Source organism: Eretmochelys imbricata, chromosome 21, assembly GCF_965152235.1.
Source record: "Eretmochelys imbricata isolate rEreImb1 chromosome 21, rEreImb1.hap1, whole genome shotgun sequence".
Lineage (NCBI taxonomy): Eukaryota > Metazoa > Chordata > Testudines > Cheloniidae > Eretmochelys > Eretmochelys imbricata.
Genome location: NC_135592.1, coordinates 6837598 through 6859598, shown reverse-complemented (window position 1 = coordinate 6859598; position 22001 = coordinate 6837598). Strand labels below are relative to the sequence as shown.

Below are 22001 nucleotides of genomic sequence, written 5' to 3'. Positions count from 1 at the left end.
AGTGGGTGAGGTTTAGGTTGGATATTAGGAAAAAATTTTTCACTGGGAGGGTGGTGAAGCACTGGAATGGGCTACCTAGGGAGGTGATGGAATCACCTTCCTTCGAGGTTTTTACCGTCAGGCTTGACAAAGCCCTGGCTGGGATGATTTAGTTGGGGATTGGTCCTGCTTTGAGCAGGGGGTTGGACTAGATGACCTCCTGAGGTCCCTTCCAACCCTGATCTTCTATGATTCTATGATCCTTGTAAGCCTGGGACAGCTGGTGAAAAGACATCTGAGCCCAAGCCAAGCAGGGCTTGCTACACCCCCAGGATTGGCAGTTGCCCTGCAGGGATGTCAGCTTTGGGGAGGAGCCAGTGTCACACATGAAATACTCCAGCCCTACTGAGAGGATTTCTCTCTCTCTCTCTCTCTCTCTCTCTCTCTCTCTCCTCCCTTTGCTCAGTGCCTCTTGCAGCCCCAGCCTCAGGTTGCTGCGGGAAGACTCTTTCCTTACCTTTTCTGGGAGTGAAGTGCCCAGGGCAGACGAGACCAGCTGGTGCAGGGGCAAGATCGGAGACGGGAGAGACTTGGGGAAGCAAAAGTGGACTTGATTTGAAAAAAAGAAAGAAGGAGAGTCTCCTCTTTCTCCAGCGGGTAAGTACTGGCTCTTCCCCTTGTGCGGTTACATTTCACCAACATTGCAATGTAAACAGAGCAAAGGTATGACAGAGTGGGGTTTGCTTTTAAAGGAGCAGTCCCCCTTTTATATCCCTCTGGCTTCCCAGCACAGCTTCCTCTTCGGGAATTATTGATCTCTTGGTGGCATGCTGTACTTTGTGGGAGGGTAGTTGGGGCCGGGGGTGGGAGATCCGAAACGGAGGCAGATCAACTTTATGCCAAATGTAGCAGCAGGATATTCTGGTCTCCTCCTCGGCAGAAGAGATTCCTATGTGTGTTTTGGTTTTGGTGCAGGGCATTGAGGAAGCCTTGTTCCCCCTCCCCTCCATCACTCCTTTCTCCAAAACCCTGAGGAGTTTGCTCGCAGGGCACGATATTGGCCCGTCTTTGAAGGAAGCCGGCCAGCTGGGAGAGGAGGGGGAAATCTGTTGCCTCCAGAATGAAACTTTGCCAGGCTGCTGTCAGTAGGAGATGACACTGAAGTCTCGGTGTGACATCTGTTCACATGCTGAGGCTGGGTTATTCTCCCTGCGTGTGTGAATTCCCCTCACGCTGCACTTTTTGTGGCTGCCAGTGTCCTTTGCATCTCGCTATAGCTCTGGCACATTCCCTGGTATGTGGGGAAGTTGACCCCTAAGTGTTGCTTCCTTCAGCTCCCTCATCATCACCGCCCTCATCGCTGGTGGGGAGCAGTTACCTAGATCAGGTGGTTAATGCCTGCAACCCAAATCTCTGCCACGCCAGGACTAGAATTGGTGCCAGTGATGCTTTAACTAACTGGCCCTTCCCTATATGCAAACAAACCAGAATGAGCGGTGCTGACGGATTGGCACAATGGTGGCATTAACTCCGAAAGGGAAGAAACATCAGCCTCCAGCCTGAGGCTCCGGCATTGTGTGTGTGTCTGTGAGGGGGTGGGGATGGCACTTTGCACAGGCAGGAGGCAAAGGGTTAATGGAATGGGAGTGGGCTTGGTTCAAGCTGAGAAGTGGTGCGTATGAATGGAGCCCTGGCTGCTGCAGGGTAACCAGTGGTTCTGGTGCAGTTAGGCCGCTGGGCATTTCCAGTGGCAATGTAGTTTGGGCAGAGCGGAAAAACAAACCACAGACTGAATGTGGGATCAATGCGAAATGGGGCTGCTTTCCGTCCTCAGGTGGCTGTGAAGAGGCTCCTGAGAGGCCACCAAAGAAATCCAGTTAGCTTGAAAACAGTTACCCACTGCAAACGCCAGATACTTAGACTCTCTAATAATAATTGGCACTTTCCACTCTTAGCTCTCTAAGCACGTTTACAAGCTGGGTAAGTAGCATCATTCCCTGAGTACAGGAAAGTGAGGCACATAGGAAGTGACATGTCCAAGGGCTTGCAACGAGTAAGTGGCAGAGCTGGGAACAGATCCCAGCTCTCCTGACCCCTAAGCTGAGGCTCTGTCCACTAGGCAATACCTGCCTCCCTGCTGCACGACTAGAGATCAGAAGCATCCCCTCTCCAGACAGGTCGTTCTGCCAACTGGCACAGTGAAGGCCTCTTTGGCACTGCTCCCGTCTGCGTGCTGGAGGGTTTTGCCAGTGTGAGGGAGAGGGGTGGTGCTGCTAGCTAGGGTTGTGTGCCAGCTCGCCTGGCCAGTAAGGGAGAAGTACTTTCCAGGGTCTGCTGCCCCTTGATGGAGGGGGTTAGAGATTTCACAGACATGCCTCCACTGACCAACTCGTTGTCACATAGAGGGTTTATCTTCTGCACTAGCAACTGTAGGCTTGTGTTAGCCTACACACCCAGGAGTGCCACGTTGCCTCCTCCCCAGCTCCAACATCACAGGCCCAGTGACAGGTGAGGAGGGAACTGGATGGGTCTCTAGACATCTTACTTCACAAAGAGCCTTTCAGACACTAAAGCCAACCCCACAGAGGCATGTGAGGGGTGGGGGATGGGACAGCATATGGGAAGGATCAGAGAGTAACAGGATCAACTTGGGCATAGGGAAATGTAGGCACCATATCAGGTGAATTTCCTCGGGGTGAAATCAGACAGTGGAATAATCTCCCCAGCGAAGGCTGGAAGTCCCCTCATTAGAAAAGATAGGAAGGTCTTGTGACTAAAGAACAGGAGTTCACCAATCTGAAGTCTATTCTTGGCTCTGCCACAGATTTCCCATGGGACCTTTGGTCACTCACTTAACCTCTGTTCCTCAGTGTCTCCATCTGTGAAATGTGACCTTGCATCACTCCATGAGGTTTGCTCAATTGGGTCTGCACTGAGCATTGAGATGCTGGCATGGAAGGTGCTTTGGAAGCACAGAGTATTATTTTTAGTGTTGTATTTTTTGTGACGGCCACTGTCACTAATTGGCCACTTTTTGTAGGTCCCTTCAATGGATGAAGTGCGTAGTTATTGTGTGTCTTGTTCAGATATTATGGGTGACGACAGTGCAGTAGCCATGCACCCTGGCTTCTGAGTTGGCTGTTTTAAATCTGGCTAATGTATTCCAGATGTATTTATGATGGCAATGGTTAGACTCCCTCTGAGAAGGGGCCATATTGTGTCAAGCACATACCCACAGTGAGAGAGTCCTTGCCTGAAGTTGTTTACAGTCTAAATAGACAAGAGAAGGATTATTAGCCCTATTTTACGGATTGAGGAACAGAGGTGAGGTGATTTGCCCAGGGTCACTCAGGGAGTCTGTGGCAGAGCTGAGAATTAAACCCGATCTCCTGAATCCCAGACAGTCCTTCCACTTTCTGTGTCACATGCAGAGCCCTGGCCACCTGCTGAAAACAAAAGTTATAGTTTATATGCACATGTGACACTGGGTGGACTGCAATCACTTCACAGACCTCCTGTTTGCATTAAAGTTTTCAGGCTGCAGCACACTTCTGAGTCCATCAGTCCCCACTCTGGCCTTCTGGAGACAGATGAATCATTCATTACAAACTCTGAAACACTCTCCTGGCTTCATTACACACCTGAAACTTGGGGCAGGTTGTCTGAGAAAATCTCTAAGTGACCAAATAATCGTTTGAGCTTCCATGGTGCTGTATGTACAATAGCATCCTCACAACCTCCCTTTGAGGAAGGTTGCCATTTCACAGATGAGGAACCTGAGATATGGAAGTGAAGTGGAATTGATGGTAGAGCAAGAACCCTGGGCACTTGACTCCCAGCCCTGGGCTCAGTGCTCCAGGCCACACAGAACTCTCAAAAGGGTCTGAAACGCAGTTTTGCTCTGAGTTACTGGTGCATCAGCTCCGCCGCCCTGCCAAAAGTCAGCCCAAACCCTGCAAACTGACGTTGCCTTGATTTGCATCCAAGCATCTCTCATGTTTAATAGGCATCTAATTTTAGAGGTCAGTTGGCTCCTTTCAGCAAATGGCATCCAGGCGGGGATCTGCCCATTGAATTTGTCTTCTTATCCCTTCCTGATTAACTCACTGCTGCTGGAAAAGAAACAGAAAACAAAACACCACCTGTTGGTTGCTGCAGATGCAAAGGCCCGGATTGCAATCTTGCAGGCAGTTAGCTCTGCAGAGACAATCTCTTACCAAATACAGCATCCCGGTCACGCTCTTTCATTTCCAATCAAGGTTCCTTTTAAGGTAGCATTTTCCCTACAGCAAAAGTTGCTCCTCTGATATCAAGTTGCTTAGCCGCCCACACCACTGGCCTGCCATCCTTGCTGGAACAGAAGCTGGAGTGAAAATTACTTTCAGACAGCTGTGAAAAGCGACCAAGCTTTAGACTGTAAAGTAAATCTACACTGATGCCTCCTTGCTGCTGAGGTCTCTGCTGTCTCTCGTTTTTTTTTTTTTTTTTTTCCTCTCTCCTTCTTTTGTGCAGTCCAGTCTTGTAGATTTTCTGGTCACAATTTGAGATCCGTATTCTGCTATCTTCTGCATTCTCTAGCTGTTTTTAGAGACCAGCTCAGACGCAGATATGCAAGTGATCAGCAACCACACTTGGGGCCAGATTGTCTAAAGAACTCAGCTCCCTCTCAGGCACCTAAGCAAGCACCAGATTTTCAGAAGTGCTCCGCACCCAGCCGCACCCATTGGGACACTTCTGTGTCCAGATTTTCAAAAGAACCCAGCACTCAACGCACACCCAATGTGCTGAATGCTCCTGCACCCGTTTGATAGGTGCCTGAAAGGCAGCTGAGCTCTCTTGAAAGTTCCGGCCTATGGGCACCGTGCATAGTGGTCCACATCTTCTAACAAGGGGCTAGTGCTTTTGGCTGCACGATTCCTAGAGAGCAGGGATGGTCCAGTGGTTCAGGCAGTAGCCTAGGACTTGGGTTCAAGTCCCTGCTTCACCACAGTCTGCCTGTGTTACCTTGAGTACATCCCTGAGCCTTTCTGTGCCGGCTCCCTTCTGTACAGTGGGAATGGTAGCACTTCCCTACCTCACAGGGCTGTTGTGAGGATAAATACCTTTAAAGGACAGTGTGATGTCCAGATGCTATAGAAAAAATGGGGACCTATTAGTACCTAGAATAGTGAGAGACACTCTCTTTAGGGGCTGGTTTTCAGAGTGTGGGTGCTCAGCACGTCCTGAAGATCAAGCCCCTTTAAAGTATCTCAGGTTGTGCACCAGCAATTGAGACAGCCCAAATCACGAATCACTTCGGAGTTTTAAAACGCTTAGCTCGCCACTGCTTAGAGGGACAACGTGGTGGTAGGTGATATAGTAGCCCGACGGAGTCCAGGCAAGAGGGACACTGACTACCCTCTTCTGAAACTGTTACACAACTGTCTTTACCTGCTGCTCTGTGCGATACCTTTGTGCGTCACTTCCATCTACCCATTTCCCAACCTCCGACGCCTTCAGGGGGCAGTGAATGTTTTATTTGTAAAATCTAATATGAGGAGTGATAATTAGGAAAAAATAAAACAGCCCTGCAGCAGTTTGTACGTATCTTTGTCACCTGCTCTCTTCATAACTGCATCTTGCATGGGCTATTTATAGGGCTCCCTGAGCCAGCTGGCTCTAAGGCAGGTAGGTGCTTGGGACCGAGGCATGGGTCGTATACTTTCAGATGAGCAAAGGTGTCTCTCCTGAACAATTAGCTGGCGGCAAGCTGGGATGGGAATCTAACCTGCCGTGCACTGTCTATCTCGGCGGATCCTGCTGGCGCACATTAAAAGTTCCTTAATGGGCTTTAATCTACTCCTGTTTCAAAGAGGACTAGAGCAAAGCCTGTTAACAAACCCGTCAGCAGGGTCCACATGGACAGTCAGTGTGCAGCATGCTAGTGAAGGGTAGATTCTCACTCCAGCTTGCGGGGAACTAAGGCCAGGTCTACACTATCAACTTACATCAGTATAACTACAACGCTGTGGGGTGTGAAAAAGCCACGCTCCTGAGCTATGCAGCTATCCCGACCTAACCCCCTGTGTAAACAGGCTTCTCCCCTCGACATAGCTACCACCTTTCATGGAGGTGGATTAACTGAAGCGGCAGCATTTTAAGTGTAGACCTGCCCTAAATGTTTGTGTAGAGAAGCCAGTATGTCGAGTGGCAGAAAACGAATTGTAAGGCAGGTGCAGGGGAAGGCACATGCCGTGCTCTAGGCATCAGGGGAGAGGCGCTACAGAAAAACCCTTTAGACTAGAGCGACTGGATTGGTTAGATTAGATAACGGGGGTTGTGGTTGGTAGAGAGGAAGGATCAATGTAGCAATCATGCTCTGAATGCCAAGAGCAAGTGTCATGTTATCACAGCACAATTGAAATGGCTTAAGGAGCAATGGTATTGCCAGAGACTGTCTAATAGTAACATTGCAGCTGCAATCAAATCATTTGGTTCCTGAATCTGCCCTGCCTTTCCAACTATGCTAATGGGGAAATGCCCGGTGGTTCAGACTTTCATTTGACGGAAGCAGCTGGTTGAGTGAGAGAAATCACCACTCTGATCCTAGGAAACAAGAGGGTCAGCATGGGATAGCAGATAGTGCACTGAACTGGGAGGGAGCCAGGAGATCTGGACTCTAGTCTAGGTTCTGCTACTGACCAGCCAAGAGACCTTGGGTCTGTCACTTCACCACTCTGCACGTCTTCTTCCTCTTTGTGTGTCTCGCCTAATTTGTTTGTAAGCTCTTTGAAGCAGGGACAATCGCTCACTGAGTGCGTGTGCAGTGCCTCGCATAATGGGGCCTTGCTGTTGGTTGGGGCATGTAGGCGTTAATGTAATATTAATCATAATATTTTTAAAAATGACTGCTCTTTGATGTAACGTTGTCAGCATGGACTGCTGACCACCTCTGCCCAGCATTTCGGGAACACACAGGATTGCCAGAGCAGGAGTATCAGTGCTGTTGATGCACAAAGAAAGAAGTAAACAGGATGAAGTGATGTTAATTTCAAAAATGTGTGTGGAGGGTGAGGGCAGAGATTCTGCACGAGCCACATAAAGAATGGCCTTGCTAATGGAGATACTTAATTAGTAATAATTAGTGAGTACCTTCCAAACATTAACTCTCAAAACACCCTTGAGATATGTATTATTATCCCTATTTTACAGATGGGTAAATCAAGGCTCAGAGTGGCTAAAAGCTCCCTTGTGCACAGTGACCTATTCCTGTTTCAAAATGAGTCATTGACGGAGCTGGGCATGGGACCCGGGCATCCTGGCTCCCAGCTCCTGATGTGACACTTGTCAGTTTGTTATTTTCCTGCTTTTAGAAGAGCAAGCTGGGGTAAGAGTCAAATAAATCTATCAATGAAATTAACCTGGAAAAACAAAGCAAGTGGCTGTTAGTGTCTCTTTAATTCAGCTGTTTTTTTAGCTGCAGGGCAGTGGGTTCCCTTGGGAAATAGAAGATGCTGTTACCAGCAGCAACATCCTTGTATAACTAATGACAGCAGTGGGGTGCTGGGGCTCATGGGAGAGGTGGGGATTCTTTCCATTGCTCAGTGATGAGATTTTTTTTAGGAGACTAAGGGAATTAGGGCCAGGTTTGTCAAGGAATTTAGGTGCCTAACTCTTATTGAGTTCAGTGGGAGTTAGGTGCTTGAATACCTTTAAAAATCTGGCTCTGAATCTCTTGGAGTGAAGATTCAGTTCATGCAGCGTGTTTCCGGTCAGGATGTCTTTGGCTGGAGACTAGGCACCCGGCTGGTGCCAAAGAAACACATTGCTCTGTGTTTTTAGGTGGTCGTCTTGGGCATAACATGGGTGGAGTGGCCCAAGGAGGAATTATCTCTGGAAGGGTTAAGGTCAGCCTTGGAGATGTTCACAGTCAAACAAGCTCCCATTATAGATTCTCTCCTGCCTGGTAAATGTTCCTCCAGCCACCACACTGAATATTCAGAGCCTGGCTTCCGATTGAAACGTGTTTAAATTGGCCGAGGGTCAAGAGTGCGTTTTCAGTGCACAGAACCTCTGGAAGAAAATTAATTTATTGTGCAAGACTGGGCGTCTGGGAAGAAATACTCGGTCATGTTCTGTTCTAGTCTATTCTGTTCTAGTGTCTATACCATGCCCATCATCGTGGTCTCTAAGCATCATCCAGAGGTGCATTAAGTAACATAACTGGCATCAGAAACATGTGGTTCTCTCTTTCTCCTTTTCATCTCCCCTGGGGCAAGAATAATGTGAGATTTTTTTAATTATTATTCAGTGTCTGCCATGCTATGTTTATCATTGAGGGCAACGTTCATCCTGAGCGTTGGATGATCTCAGGTCTCTCTCTCAAGCCCTCGGGTTCTGTGAGTTTAGCATTCTCAGCGAGGTAGCTTAGGGCACTACCATGCTATATCGGCTCATTTTCACACCCCTGAGTGACGTAAGTTACATCGATTTAAGCGGTAGTGTAGACCACCCCTTGGCCTTACCTGATTTCCATGCCCTTCTTTTGGGGAAAGAAAAAAAATCTTGAGGGTACAGCTGCTCCAAATGGTTTAGGGCAGTTGTTCTCAAACTGTAATCCACGGACCGTGGTTTGTAGATTGCTGCATGGGTTTGGCTCTCCTTTTTCCCCCCACTGCTAAATAATATTAATAGTTAGCTTAAAAAGTATCGGAGTATGTTGTTTTCCATGAGTTACTCTGGCAATTGCTGTAGCTGCCACAGGGAAGTTTGTGATCCTGAATAGGAAGGAGGGATGAAGGGGTGTGATCTCCCACTTCTCAGCCTCTTGCCTTCTGTTCAGATGTATTGATGGGACTGGTCACACAGTCAAACCCCGATAACGTCCCTTCCACAGTCCCAGAGCCTGAACTTCCTCTCACAGCTCTCATGTGCTGCTAACACCTCTCTGTGGAGCCTGAAACAAACAGCTGGCATTTGAAATTCCTAACAAATTCTTCTAGTTTTGGAGCTGGAGTAAAGTGTGTGTGTTGGGGAGGGGGGAGGAATTTGGTCTGTTTCCCCAGCAGACTTGAGAGCTGCAATTATTGGGGTATTTTTTAAATTGAATTTCTGAATCCACAAGAATTGAATTGCTGGGCTGATCTTTGCAAAAAGAAAAGGAGTACTTGTGGCACCTTAGAGACTAACCAATTTATTTGAGCATGAGCTTTCGTGAGCTACAGCTCACTTCATCGGATGCATACCGTGGAAACTGCAGTAGACATTATATACACACAGAGACCATGAAACAATACCCCCTCCCACCCCACTGTCCTGCTGGTAATAGCTTATCTAAAGTGATCATCAAGTTGGGCCATTTCCAGCACAAATCCAGGTTTTCTCACCCTCCGCCCCCCCCCACACAAACTCACTCTCCTGCTGGTAATAGCCCATCCAAAGTGACCACTCTCTTCACAATGTGTATGATAATCAAGGTGGGTCATTTCCAGCACAAATCCAGGTTCTCTCACTCCCTCACCCCCCTCCAAAAACCACACACTCACTCTCCTGCTGGTAATAGCTTATCAAAAGTGACCACTCTCCCTACAATGTGCATGATAATCAAGGTGGGCCATTTCCAGCACAAATCCAGGTTTTCTCACCCCCCCACCCCCACACACATAAACTCACTCTCCTGCTGGTAATAGCTTATCTAAAGTGATCATTAAGTTGGGCCATTTCCAGCACAAATCCAGGTTTTCTCACCCTCCCCCCCCCACACACATAAACTCACTCTCCTGCTGGTAATAGCCCATCCAAAGTGACCACTCTCTTCACAATGTGTATGATAATCAAGGTGGGCCATTTCCTGCACAAATCCAGGTTCTCTCACCCCCTCACCCTCCTCCAAATCTTAAATTTCGCAGCCTTAAAACAGATTTAAATATGTGATTCCTGCAAAACAGGGAAAAATTCCAACATCTCTGTTTATTTGTGTTATTTATTGTGAATTAAATAATAATTGAAAAAGACATCTCTCCAAAGCTCTAAGCTCTCTGACACACCATTAACAATCACAGCAGCATTAAAATGAGCCATTCCAAGATACATAGCTGTATTTCCACCTGAAACGTCAGCTTTAACCCTGCCTTTGTACCATCTAGTGTGTCGTGGATTGCTCAGTGGCCGGGTATATGTTGGAAAGTATCATTTGTTTAATGGCAGGTGATAGGGAGCTGTGGTGTGGCCAGTGCTGCTGATCTTCATTCAGACAACTGACAAAGGGGCCAGATTTTCAAAGGTATTTAGGTACCCAACTTCCGTTGATTTCAGCGAAAGTTGTAGCCTTTCTGAACCTAGCTGAATACTTTAAAAAATCTAGCCCTCAGTGCTTTATTTCAAAATATGGAGGTAGGAATCTCTTCCCACCAATGCAGTATAACCACCTAGTGGGAGAAAGCCAGTACTCTTACAAACGGAATAGGAAAGGCAGTGAGGGGTTTTGGTCCAGATCCTCAGCTGGAGTCAATGGATCTATGCTGACGTACGCCAGTGAGAGAGCTGGCCCTTTGAGACTGCGAACGGAGCAGAATGTAACCACTCCACTGGAATTTGATGGAAGGACCTACTGTACCTGTGCCCTCACCAACAAACACTGCAGGCTGGTACTGTGGGTCTCATGTCAGGATCATCAGCCTCATCAGTGACCTCGTTGAGCATATAAATAAATAATTCTGGCAGGATTCATTCAAAGCGTGGATCAGGATCTGAAGTCAGGACTCCTGGGGTCTATTCCTGGCCCTGCCATGGACTGGCTGCGTGACCTCGGAGAAGTCGCATCTCCTGCCTATTTTTCCAGTTCCCCATCTGTGTGCTGGGGATAATACTTACCTCTCTCACCGCGGGGCTGCAGCTTTATCGATGTCAGTAGAACAGCTGGAGATCCTCAAGTGAAAGGCGCTGTAGAAGGGCTATTATTAAAGGGATCGGCTGGCTGGGCACAGTAACCTTTCCCTGCATAATGTCCTTCACTCTTCAAGCTGAAAGGGTAAATTCACATGCAAAGGAACAGCAGCAAAGTGTTTTCTGGGGAAGTTTCCACCCACCCTGAGACATTTAATGCTCCTATTGCTACAGAAATACCCTAGAAGCAACCAGCTCATAATTATCTCCGAATCATTACGTGGTAATTGCATAAATGGCCGATTCCTGCTCCTGACCTTTTAGGAATCTGCCCTGCCCTTAGCACAGGCAGAATCTTTTGTCTAGTCCCAGTATCAAATGGTTGCTTTACATGGCCTTTCTGATAATTACAGAACCCTCCAAATCCCGTAGAGAGAAGGAACACATCTCCACTTATCCGCAATTGTTAAATAAGGGGAGTGGGCCCAGTTCTCAGTTGGTGCAAACCGGTGTAGTTCCACTGAAGACCACACACCGACGAACGACAATCCCTCCCCCAAAGGTCTTGCAGTTTGAATAGACATGACAGAACAAGGCTGGGAGCAAGGAGGGTCATTATCTCCGTTCTGCAAATGGGAACCGAAGCACAGACAGATTAAGTGACTTGCCCAAGGTGACACAGAAAGTATATAGCAGAGTGAGAAATTGGACCCAGTCTGTTCTATTCAGCTTCTTATATTTTGCCCATCACAGTGAAGTCTGGCCTGCTGTGTTGTCTGCCAGACACTTAGAATGGACGTAGCAAATCAGCTTATTCTCCATTCCTGTGACTGGACTTCTTTAGATGTTATTTTTAATGTTCATGAAAGGTTCCAGTTTGACCACGCTGCAGACTGAAGCCTTGTTAGTCCAGTCCATGGTAACAGGCACCGCCTGGGGGGTGACTACGAAACAGCTCTGTAATGTAGCCCTGCCAATGTTCCCTAAGCCCTGCAGTATGGAGACCACATCTAGGGGAGAGGTCGCCACCTCTGCTGCCCTCTGTATTTGTCTCTACAATAAATGCATTGATAATTTTTCAGTGCGTTCAGCCCTGGTGGTAGGTGGTAAATGAACAGCCCTGGTGACTCAAAGCCTCTGTTTACCCAGAAAGCAGGTTCGGCGCAGGCATGCATCCCCCCAGCTCTGCCACACCCGAGTGTCTCCAGCACCACCCTGGAGGGACCTCCCTTCTCCACGGGAGCGTGGTTCACCCTCCACGGACCGTTTGGACCCCGGTCTCTCTGCTGAGCCTGGACACGTGTCCGCAGAAACTGGAGTAAAATCATAAACTTCATGCTGCATAGGCCACTAAGCAGCCATTAGACAGTCAGTGCCACCGAGCATCTGCAGCATGGTATCGCATTGTCACCCAGTCCCCCTTTTTAGGGAGGTGGTGGGGGTGCATTGTAAAATTCTGTCCAGTGCGGAGGTAGATTCTGCAGGGCTAAGTCTAACTTTTGGCTCACGTGGTCTGAGCCAGAAATCTCCAAGGGATTCCTCCGACTGCTCTGGGAAGAGGAGCCACTGTACTTATTATTTCTTTATTGTGAAGCGAAAAAGACGAGACACAGATAAACTCTGTGACAAAAGCCTGAGGAGGAGGATGATGGCAGTGCAGAGTTTCACCAGGCCTTCTGAAAAACTTAGAATGGAGATCGTTTAATCCCTGCCCTTAAGCCAGGAGGGAGAGCGGAGACACAGCAAATTAAAGCTGGAAGGCTGAGTTCTGAGAGACCTACAGCTCTGAAGACATTCTTCAGGTCATATGCCTCTGCTCTGCACAGAGACTGCAGAGCCTCTCCTTGGAAGGATGGATGGATACCTGAGCTGGCTTGCATTGTACTGTACGAGGTTTAAGAAAAGAATTTAAACTGTGTGCGCGCGTTTATGTATGTATTTACACCATGCCACCTTTCAGGAGCTTTTTGGCCAGGACTCTGGTTTCTTAGGTCTTTTCCAAAAGACCGTGTTAAATGCAGATAATGCCTCCACTTCCCAGTGACATCCAGTCTCCCAGGTAAACCAATCCCTCACCCAAGGATTGCCCCACACCCTGTTTCTCGCATGCCCCTCCCCTTTATCAGTAAATCTCCAGCCCCTCTTTCCCCCCTACCCCCCAGCAAGAACAATGACAGCACTTTCCCTGCTAGGATGAGAATTCCTGGTACCATCAACCGCCCTGATGGTTGCACCATTTCTAAAGAGCTGTGATTGTGGCATTTCAAAGGCTTTGACTGCACAAGCAAGTCCTTTGTATTGAATTGCTGTCAGACAAATCCAAGGTGCTATTCTGCCAGGAAGGAAGGAGTCAAAGAAGATAGCAAACAAAGCCCCTTTGACTTCAGTTTTCCAGCAGAGGGGCTAGGAGAAAGGGATCCCTGGGAGTCATTTTAAGTCCATGAAAACAGAATACGGTGTCTAAGGGAGAGGGAATGATTTCATAAATTCAAATTAACAGTATGTTTTCGGGTTAAGCACGTAATCCATCCCAATCCCCTCTTATTAGCGGTTAATTGTATAATTAGTGGCACTGTGATAATGGTGTGGTGAGTGCAGCTAACTCCCACGTGCACAGCCGACTCGATGGCTTTCAAACCAGAAGGGAGTGCGGTGTAGTGGTTAGAGGAGATCACTTAGGATACGCTTGCTGAGTGAACTTGGGCCAGTCAGATTGGTGTAATACTCACCTGTCTTTCAGGGATTTTGTGAGGCACAAAGATGACCTGCAAAGGAACATTTAAAATTGCCATTTTCTGCTTCTTGAGGTACAAAGACATCCTCTGAGTTGTCTTTTATCTGCTGAGTTTTTAGGGTTTTGGGAATGCCCAGTCTGGTCTTCACTGGTTTTGCTGGAGGACCTCTTGTGAGTCTCAGATGTTTATTGTGAGCGCTCATTCCCGGACTGAAAGGTTGTGCAGTCTTTACCACAGACATATTCTTTCCAAAGTGTCCATCAGCCATTGGAATTCAATAGGTGTTAACCAAAACAAGGACATTTTAAACAATGTGGCAGAAAATCTCTTCTCTGACTTGCTCATCTATGTCATCTTGACACTGTGAAGTCGCAGTTACAGCAGTTCTCCAGTCATCCATAGAGCCTCCTAGTATATACCAGACCTGAATAAGTTCAACCAAAAGATGAGAGAGCGCATGGAAAGATCTTTTAGGACACAAGCCTTTCAAGCCATCTTTATAAAGAAGCAAAAAAGAGGGCATCAAGCCCAATCATCCCTTTCCACCACAGCTCTCCTTGGGATGCTCAGGGCAGCGTTAACTCTGTCAGCATTTGTGGTATCAATGACTGTGCACTCAAGTCACAAACTGAAACCACCAGGATGTTGTCCTCATTTATTGTTTCTATTACAGTGGGGCCTAGAGGCTGTAACCGTGCTGGGGGCCTCATTGTGGGAGGCTCTATGCATATACATAGTCCTTGCCCTGGAGAGCCTAAAAGACAAAGGATGGGAGAGGGGAAACATCTCCATTCTACAGGAATAGTCTCCCCTAAGGAGTCTGTGACAGAGCCAGAAATCAGGCCCAGATCTCTGGAGTCCCAGGCAACTGCCTTACCCCCCTGACCATCCTTCCTTCCTGGAGCTGGTGTCAAATTCTTTCCCACTGATCTGCCATTCAGATTCCTTACAGCACTTCATCATCCTACCTTGCCTTGTAGGCTCCTCTAGCAGATCTCTCTCTCCTTCCCTCTGTGTCGATCTCATGCTGAGCTCCGTTATTGTCCCCACTTTCCAAGGGCTCAGGCATAAATGCTTTTAACTTGTCCAGGGCACCAGAGCTGTGGCTGCATGCTGAAAAGATGGGGACCCGTGTGAGAGACTGAGCTACCAGACAGGTTTCAGAGTAGCAGCCGTGTTAGTCTGTATCCGCTACCAGGTTGCAACAAAGGAGCTGATAACTTCAAAGAGAGGAGGGGGCTGGGAGGGAAAAGGGTGCGTGGCCGGGATTGAACTGGACTGCAAAAGGGATAGAGTCTGAATACATCGGAAAGGGGGTTTATTTTCCATAGAACCACCCCTGTTTTGTTTACCGCTCTAATAACCAGCACAGCTGCTTTGAGGCAGGTTTACTGTGTAAGGGAGAGGGCCCTGTGCCGCCACAGTTGCCTGGTAGTGAGCTTGCAACGCTGTTCCATCCTGTCGCGTGGATGGGGTATCCGTACCCTGTGCTGCAGCCTTGAATAGTGAAAGAGCCGTGGCATGGTCCAGAGTCCTGGATCTTGTCTATTTTTTAAGGTGGAACAGCATTTTTAACCAAACTGTGTATTATAACTGGGTCCCCCGAGTGTAGAGAGGCCCGCAGGGTGGCCCTCCATTTGGAGGCTGGAGGAGGTTTCCCGACTGCTAAAGGGATGTTGGTGCTTTGTGTGCTCACACCCCATTTTGGTGGGGTTTTCTTTATTCTTCCAGGTATGGTAGAGCAGGATCCGCTAACAGAGCATGCTGCCTGGGAATGGTTTATTCCGGGTACATCATTATCATTTGTGCAGGGTATTAACAGAAGGCAGATAACCAGCTGGCGTTTACATTCCAGCAGGGAGCTGCTGGGTGAGCCTCTCTGGCTGTCACACGTCCTCCTGTTCGCATTCCACTCCTAAGGAGGATTGCATTGCCGGTGAAAGGTTCCAGACAGACAGCCCCATGTGTAGAACAGGTACAGCGTGGACAGCTGCAGGGCAAGCTTCCCTGCCCATATACCTCAGTCCTGACCCGGAAGATGGGCGAGGTCACCTCTAGGCATCACAGGTTCATTCAGTCTCTGGGGCCTATTCCGTTCTTGCCAAGAGAAGAGTTGGAGATGCATGTGTTGGGGATGGGGGTAGGTTGCCATGTTGTTGGCAACTTGGGCATTTGTCCACTGAACTGCAGCCCACAAAACTCATTGCACAAAGGGCTGCCTTGCATCTGCCAGATCACTGTTGAGCTGGGCCAGATTTGAACCAGAAGCGAGAGACCCTGGGCTAGCACCTCAGCTGGTATAAATTGACATAGCACCAGTCAAAGTCAAAGTCAGGGAGGAAGCTAGCCTGGCCGATGATCTGGCTCTTACCCTTTTTTTTTTTTAAAGTACCTCTTGGTGTTTGGTTTTGCAACACCTCTTCCCGGCCTATAGCCAAAACGACGTCTGTTGTTCATGCAGTTGATCAGCCTCTGGTCCCTTGCAAGGCCAAAATTCTTTGTGCATGAGAAGGTGCATGGGGAGGAAAGCTTAGTAATGTTGGTAGCCGGTAGAAAGGCATCCAAGAGTATTTGGCTCCCTGCAATAGATGGGGAAAGGTCACTAGCTTGGCAGAGCGCTGCGGAGGCTGGTGACATCTGAAAGCGGGGAGGCGAAACTGACACATAAAGGAGCTCCTTGGAACCAGTTATGACAGTGGGCACAGATAAGGCGTATGATGAGCCAAGGTAAGCACTGCCAAAGGCTGCCAGACCTGTGGAATGTCCACTGGCTGAGGGCAAATGAGAACACACAGAGTTCATCTGAGAAAGCTGTTTATTTTGCAGCAATCATGTTTTGAACAGCCTGGCATCAAGGTAACAAATCTGAGCTCTTGTCAAGCTTGCAGCCTCGAAACAATCACCTTATCACAGGGGGATCCCAGGCAGCTGCCTCTCGGCCTAGGAGGCTTTTATTTCCCTCGTTGCCTTTCTTTTTTTACAGGACTTTAATAGACATAAGCTCCCTGTTGTCTGACGGCTGGGAGTGCATCCTCAAGCAGTCTCCCCTATCGCAAGCCAGCAGCAGCTCCCCCGTCTCCTGCTGCCCATCAGCACAGGTGCAGCAAAAGGGAGATTGCACAAGCAGGGCAAAATACCTGTTGCGCGTCTTGGAATGTAGCTCTACTAGCAAAGTCTGAAAGATCCCACCAAGACGATTTCAGATAAGGCCACTTAGAGGCCCACTCTTATCTAAACATTGACATACGATTACGGCAGTCATTATTTGGATAGGGAACTGCAGGCTTATACAGTCTATCAGAGGTCTATTCCAATGCCTTAGCAGCAGGTTGGCTGTATAGACTTGTTGGCATCAGGCTGGGAGTCAGGAGACTTGGCTTCAATTCCCAGCTCTGCCACAGACTCCCCCTGTGACCTTGGGCAAGTCACTTAATGTCTCTCTCTCTCTGTGCCTCAGTTCCCATCTGTCGAATGGAGATAAAAACATTATCTTTGGTCTGCCTTTTCTGTTTAGACTGCAAGCTCTGTGGGGCAGGGACCATCTCTCACAGCACTTAGAGTAACAGGGCCCCAAATCTCAGTTGTGGCCCTCAGGCACTCCTGCAATGATACGATTAATAATAGCTTTGGGAGGCAGGAGCTGCTGGGTCTACTCCCAGCTCTGACTCCCCGTGCGACGAGACTGAATCTCAGAGCCTCATCGCTCACGTACCGGGAAGCCAGCCTCCCCCTCACTGGAACGCCACAGCTTGCTCCATGGGAGTTCCGAATCCACGCGCCTCGTGATCTCTGGTGGCCTCACTGAGAAGTGTATGGTGACGGTGACCTCTTCCTGCTCACACACCTGCGCTTTGGAGGCTGCCCCTGCATGGCACTATTCTTGTGATTCTTGCACTCTCACCCGAAGGACTGCAGGCTGTTCATTCCACCCTGAGACCTTCACCTGTGGCTCATCGGTGGCTCTCGCATAATGAAGCACTTGGAAGCAGGTTTCCCATTCAGACTTAGAATGGCTGTTTTTCAGCTCAGGGTTGGCAGTGGAGGGCTCTGACTCTCTCTTCCCACCCCCCTGCCCCGGCTCTAACTCCCTCTCCCCTCAGCTTTGCCAGAGAAATATTTTGGTCTATGAATTGCTGTTTTTTTCCCTTCCCCCTGCCTGTTGGCATCTTTGTTTCCAGACATCTTCCCCACAGGTACTTTCCCAACGTTCGGCTGCAGGTTTACATGTGTGGGATGGTCCGGATTTTAACTGTGCCCCTTTGACTTTGTATAGCATCTGGGTAATGTTATGTTGTTCCAGAAAGGTAATATCTCTCCCTACACACACGCATGCATGCATCCAGAGGTGGGATGGGCAGCAGCTAAGCAACTGGGCTAGGAATTGAGAGAGCTGGATGCTATTCCCAATTCTGCCTCTGTATTGCTCTGCATCTTTAGGCTAGTCACTTAGGGCCAGATTTTTAAAGGCATTTAGGCTCATAAAGATGCAGACACATGGAACTCCTATTGAAATTAATGGGAGTTTGGCACTTAGGTGCTTCTGAAAATCCCGCTAGGCACCCATCTGCATCTTTAAGTGCTTAAATGCCTTTAAAAATATAGTCCTTAACTTCTCTGTGCCTCTGTGTGTGGGGCCCTGGTTCCTTACTGGGAGCACTAAGCATTATTGCAATACAACTAATCATGTGTCTTGAGATCGACCGATCAGGATTATGAAGTTATTGTTTTTATTACTGGGGGGCTGCCAAACTTAATGATTGTTTGTGCTGTGCTTTGAGATCCTTGGAGGAAAAGGGTTGAATTGTTACACTGCTTCCCATGCAGCTTTCAGACATCTTCAAGCCACTGCATTTCCTCCACCGCTAAGCAAAACACATGTGCACACACACACGGCCAACCCAGGATGGGTGCACAACTGGTTTAAGGTTAAATGCCAGATTAGCTCAATCCTTGGCAAGGAGGCAGAATTGTGGTATTTGCTTATTCGCTTGCCATCATGTGACTCCTGGAGCTTTAAATAAAGCAGATTTGAAACCCCGATGCAAAGGGTTTTAATGCCTGATTCTACACAGTACTGCTGCCCCAGCACATGGCCTCAGACAGAAACCTAGTCAGTACCGCTTCTGTAAATTGTCCTGAAGGGGGGAAAATAGGTCAGGAACTGTGTCTTCTTTCATTAGTTTCTTCTTGTGCTGCTGCAGAAAGATCTGGCTGAGTTCTTGGGGCTGGTTTTTAGACTCAGATCAGCCCTGAGGAGGCCTGTCTCCTAGGTCTGAGCTGTAGTCTGGAGGGGATTTTAGTCTTGTGCATATCTATTTGGATTGAATCTCTCCTACTCCGCCCCCATTTCCTGAGAGTGGTGTGCAAGATGATGGCGTTTCAGGTAATCTGATAAGTGCTGACCTGGCATGGCAGTCTCACGGGAGAGATGAATAGCTTCGAAATCCAGGTATTAGAGAGAGTTTTGTGGAGCATAAACTGGCAGAGATTCAGCCACTTTCATAGGGGGCTAGGGTCAAAATGTGATGCTGTTTGGAAAGGTCCACTCCAGTCTGGAAGATGCAGAGAGCGTACTAGCCCTTTGTGCTGCTGGGGGGTTTGTTTGGGGTTTATAAAATTTATAGCTGTGTTTATTGGGGGGAACCCTTTTCTGTGCCCTAAAAATGTTCTTTTCCATACCATGCATATTAGGGGAGGGGTGTGGAAATTGATCCTGAAGTGTCAGGCTTCCTGATCTCGTGGGAATGGGAAACAGGTAACTCCAGCAGGACCTGCGGGGATGACAGAGCTTTACATCCCTGGGGCTCGAGGCACCTTACAAAGGATTCTGTCTCCTAAATGCCCAGGATTCTGGCATCCAAGGATCACAAAGTACTTTACATACACCAGCTCCCACAGTCCCTGTGTACAGCAGGTTTGTCTTGTCGGTCACCATTTTACTGAAGGGGAAAACTGAGGTGGCAAGAGAGGCTAAAGTGACTTGCTCAAGGCCACAAGCAAGTCAGTGGCAGCAGCATCCTGACACCCAGTCCTGTGCCTTCATAAGAATGGCCATACTGGGTCATATTCTGTCTTCTGATAGTGGCCAATGCCATGTGCTTCGGAAGGAATTAACAGAACAGGTGGTCATGAAGTGATCTATCGCCCATCGCCCATTCCAACTTCTGGCAAACAGGCTAGGAATGCTTCAGAGCATGGTTTTGCATCCCTGCCCATCCTTTCTCCATAAAACCATGCAACAGAACAAGCTCTTTTAAAGAAGAGTAACATTAGTGCAATGCTGCCCACATTGATTGTTGCTGAGGTCTCCCACATGTCTGCATCCATTGATCTGGCCAGTGGGTGGGGGTCGGGGGAGGGAGCTCCAGGCAAGATCTTTGATTCTGTGCCACTTCTTGCAACAGGTAGAGCTTTGCCTTGGTATGCCTGGCATAATTCCCTCTCTTGCTGCTGCTGTCGTGTACCAGTTGTCTGCCCACTCCTTTCCTCTACACCAGAGGTGGCTGCATTTTAGTGGCAGGTGAAAATAGATCATGTCTGAATACTGATCTGTGAGGTACAAGATCTCTGTCTCCTTACATGCATCCCACTAGTAATGGTTTTAATATGAGAAACGACAGATATTTCATCCCCAGTGTGCTGGTTGTTTCAGAGTAAGCTGATCCCAGCTGAGATGCAGTCTCAGCCCCGCACGGTGTCTTAATGGTCACGCACAGTTAATTAGCTGGATGTAGAGGTGCTCAGACTCAGCTGTGCTAGATGGCTCTCCTAGCCTTCCACAGCAGCAGCTGCCTACCGACTGCTTTCCTGCTAGCCAGGGCCAGCTGAAAGGTCCCTTAATCGGCTTGCGAATCTATGGCGATGGTCTCGTGCGTGCTGGGGGCAGAATACAAAGGCTGGGATGTAATCGGGTGACAGGATCAGGATCAGGGTACAGGGATCACCGCTGGGTAGAGCCCAGAGAGGATTACGTTTGTGGACAGTAACTACCAAAGTTGTTTGTGTGTGTAAATCGTGCTCCCCTCCCCCCCAAGAACATGCTGCATTTACATAGGGCTTATTGTCACTCAGTGGCCCCAAAGCCCCTCACAGAGTTTGGAATATGTTTTAGGGTTTTTCAGGTTGCGAGGCACTATGGAAATGGAAGGTTGTTGTCATTATGAGTCAATATGGGTCTTGGATCAATGTAACACTAAACTTTGGGTTTCTGTGTGTATGGGCTCCTGATTCTGTCCTTCTCTGTGTCCCATTATCGCTGGTGTTATTTGTATTATTGTAGCACTTCGAGGACCCAGCTTTGATCAGGACCTCATTGTGTCAGGTCCTGTCCATACAGGTAGTAAGAGACAATCCTTGCCCTAAAGAGCTTGCAATCGAAATAGACAAAGGGTGGGAGGGAAACTGAGTCACAGAGCTGAGAAGAGACTTGCCAATGGTCACTCTGCAGGTCAGTGACAGAGCCAGGTCGCTCAATGGTTGACTCCTGCCCCCCTAGAAGTCAGTAGCAAAACTCCTCTTGACTTCCATGGGGCCAAGATTTCACCTCAGGTCTCCTGAGTCACAGTCGAGTGCTATATCTGCTCAACTATGCTGCCACCACAATGATAGCTAAGAGCTCAAGACCCATCTACTTAATGGCAGCAAATTAAACTTGTAATTTAAACAGTTCCAAGAAATAAATGAACACAAAACCGAATGCACTTGTTGGGACCTTGGATGAGATCGGTATGTTCACCATAGCTGAGATTCTCATATTATTATAAGCCCATTCTGGGCCAGATCATCAGCTGGTGAGAAACGACAGGGCTCTGTTGGTTTGAAAGGGGCTATGCTGACTTCCGTCAGCTGAGACTCCGACCCAATAATCCCCTGAAAATAAGGAGCGTGCCGGGGACATGCTGACAGAACCACCTTCGCTACCGCTCATCAAGAGCCCTGGTAGACTAGCAGACAATACGGGTATTGAATAGGCTACAGCCACTTGTGTGCGACAGGACCGTCTGTACTGGGCAAACGGGCTATTAATGGCCTATTGTCCAGCTGGCCAAACACGAGATACAGTCTCTCAGGTTAACCCCAGCCAAAGAATAAGCTCCTAGTGGTTTTTGGTTGCCGAAATAATGACTGTCATTTTAGTGCCTTCACTCAGAGCCATCAAGCGTTGCAAGGCTGTGACAGAGGGCCCTAGTGTGAAGTGCTGACTACACCGCCCTGGGGCTGCTGGCCATAGAGAGACAGAGATACAAAGGAAATACAAGCCCCCTTTGTGTGATCCTGTTACTGGGCTCATTGTCAGGACTTAGGGGAACCGGGATGGAACTGCCTATCCAGCAAAACAGCTCTCCTGCCCGTGTGCAGCAGTGTGCCAAGTGCAGGTTATGGCAGCCGGAGGCTGGACCTGGAGAAAGCTTTCCGTAAAGCTTG

The 22001-nt window shown here is 48.4% G+C and overlaps 1 protein-coding gene across 1 annotated transcript in view; it reads left to right on the top strand.

The window, feature by feature from the left end:
* The first annotated feature begins 594 nt into the window (after positions 1-594).
* CDK18 (cyclin dependent kinase 18) overlaps positions 595-22001 on the top strand; it is a 67752-nt gene continuing 46345 nt past the window's right edge. The window contains exon 1 of the mRNA XM_077839177.1: positions 595-636. The gene's annotated coding sequence lies outside the window, so the exon portion shown is untranslated. The remainder of the gene's footprint in view (positions 637-22001) is intronic.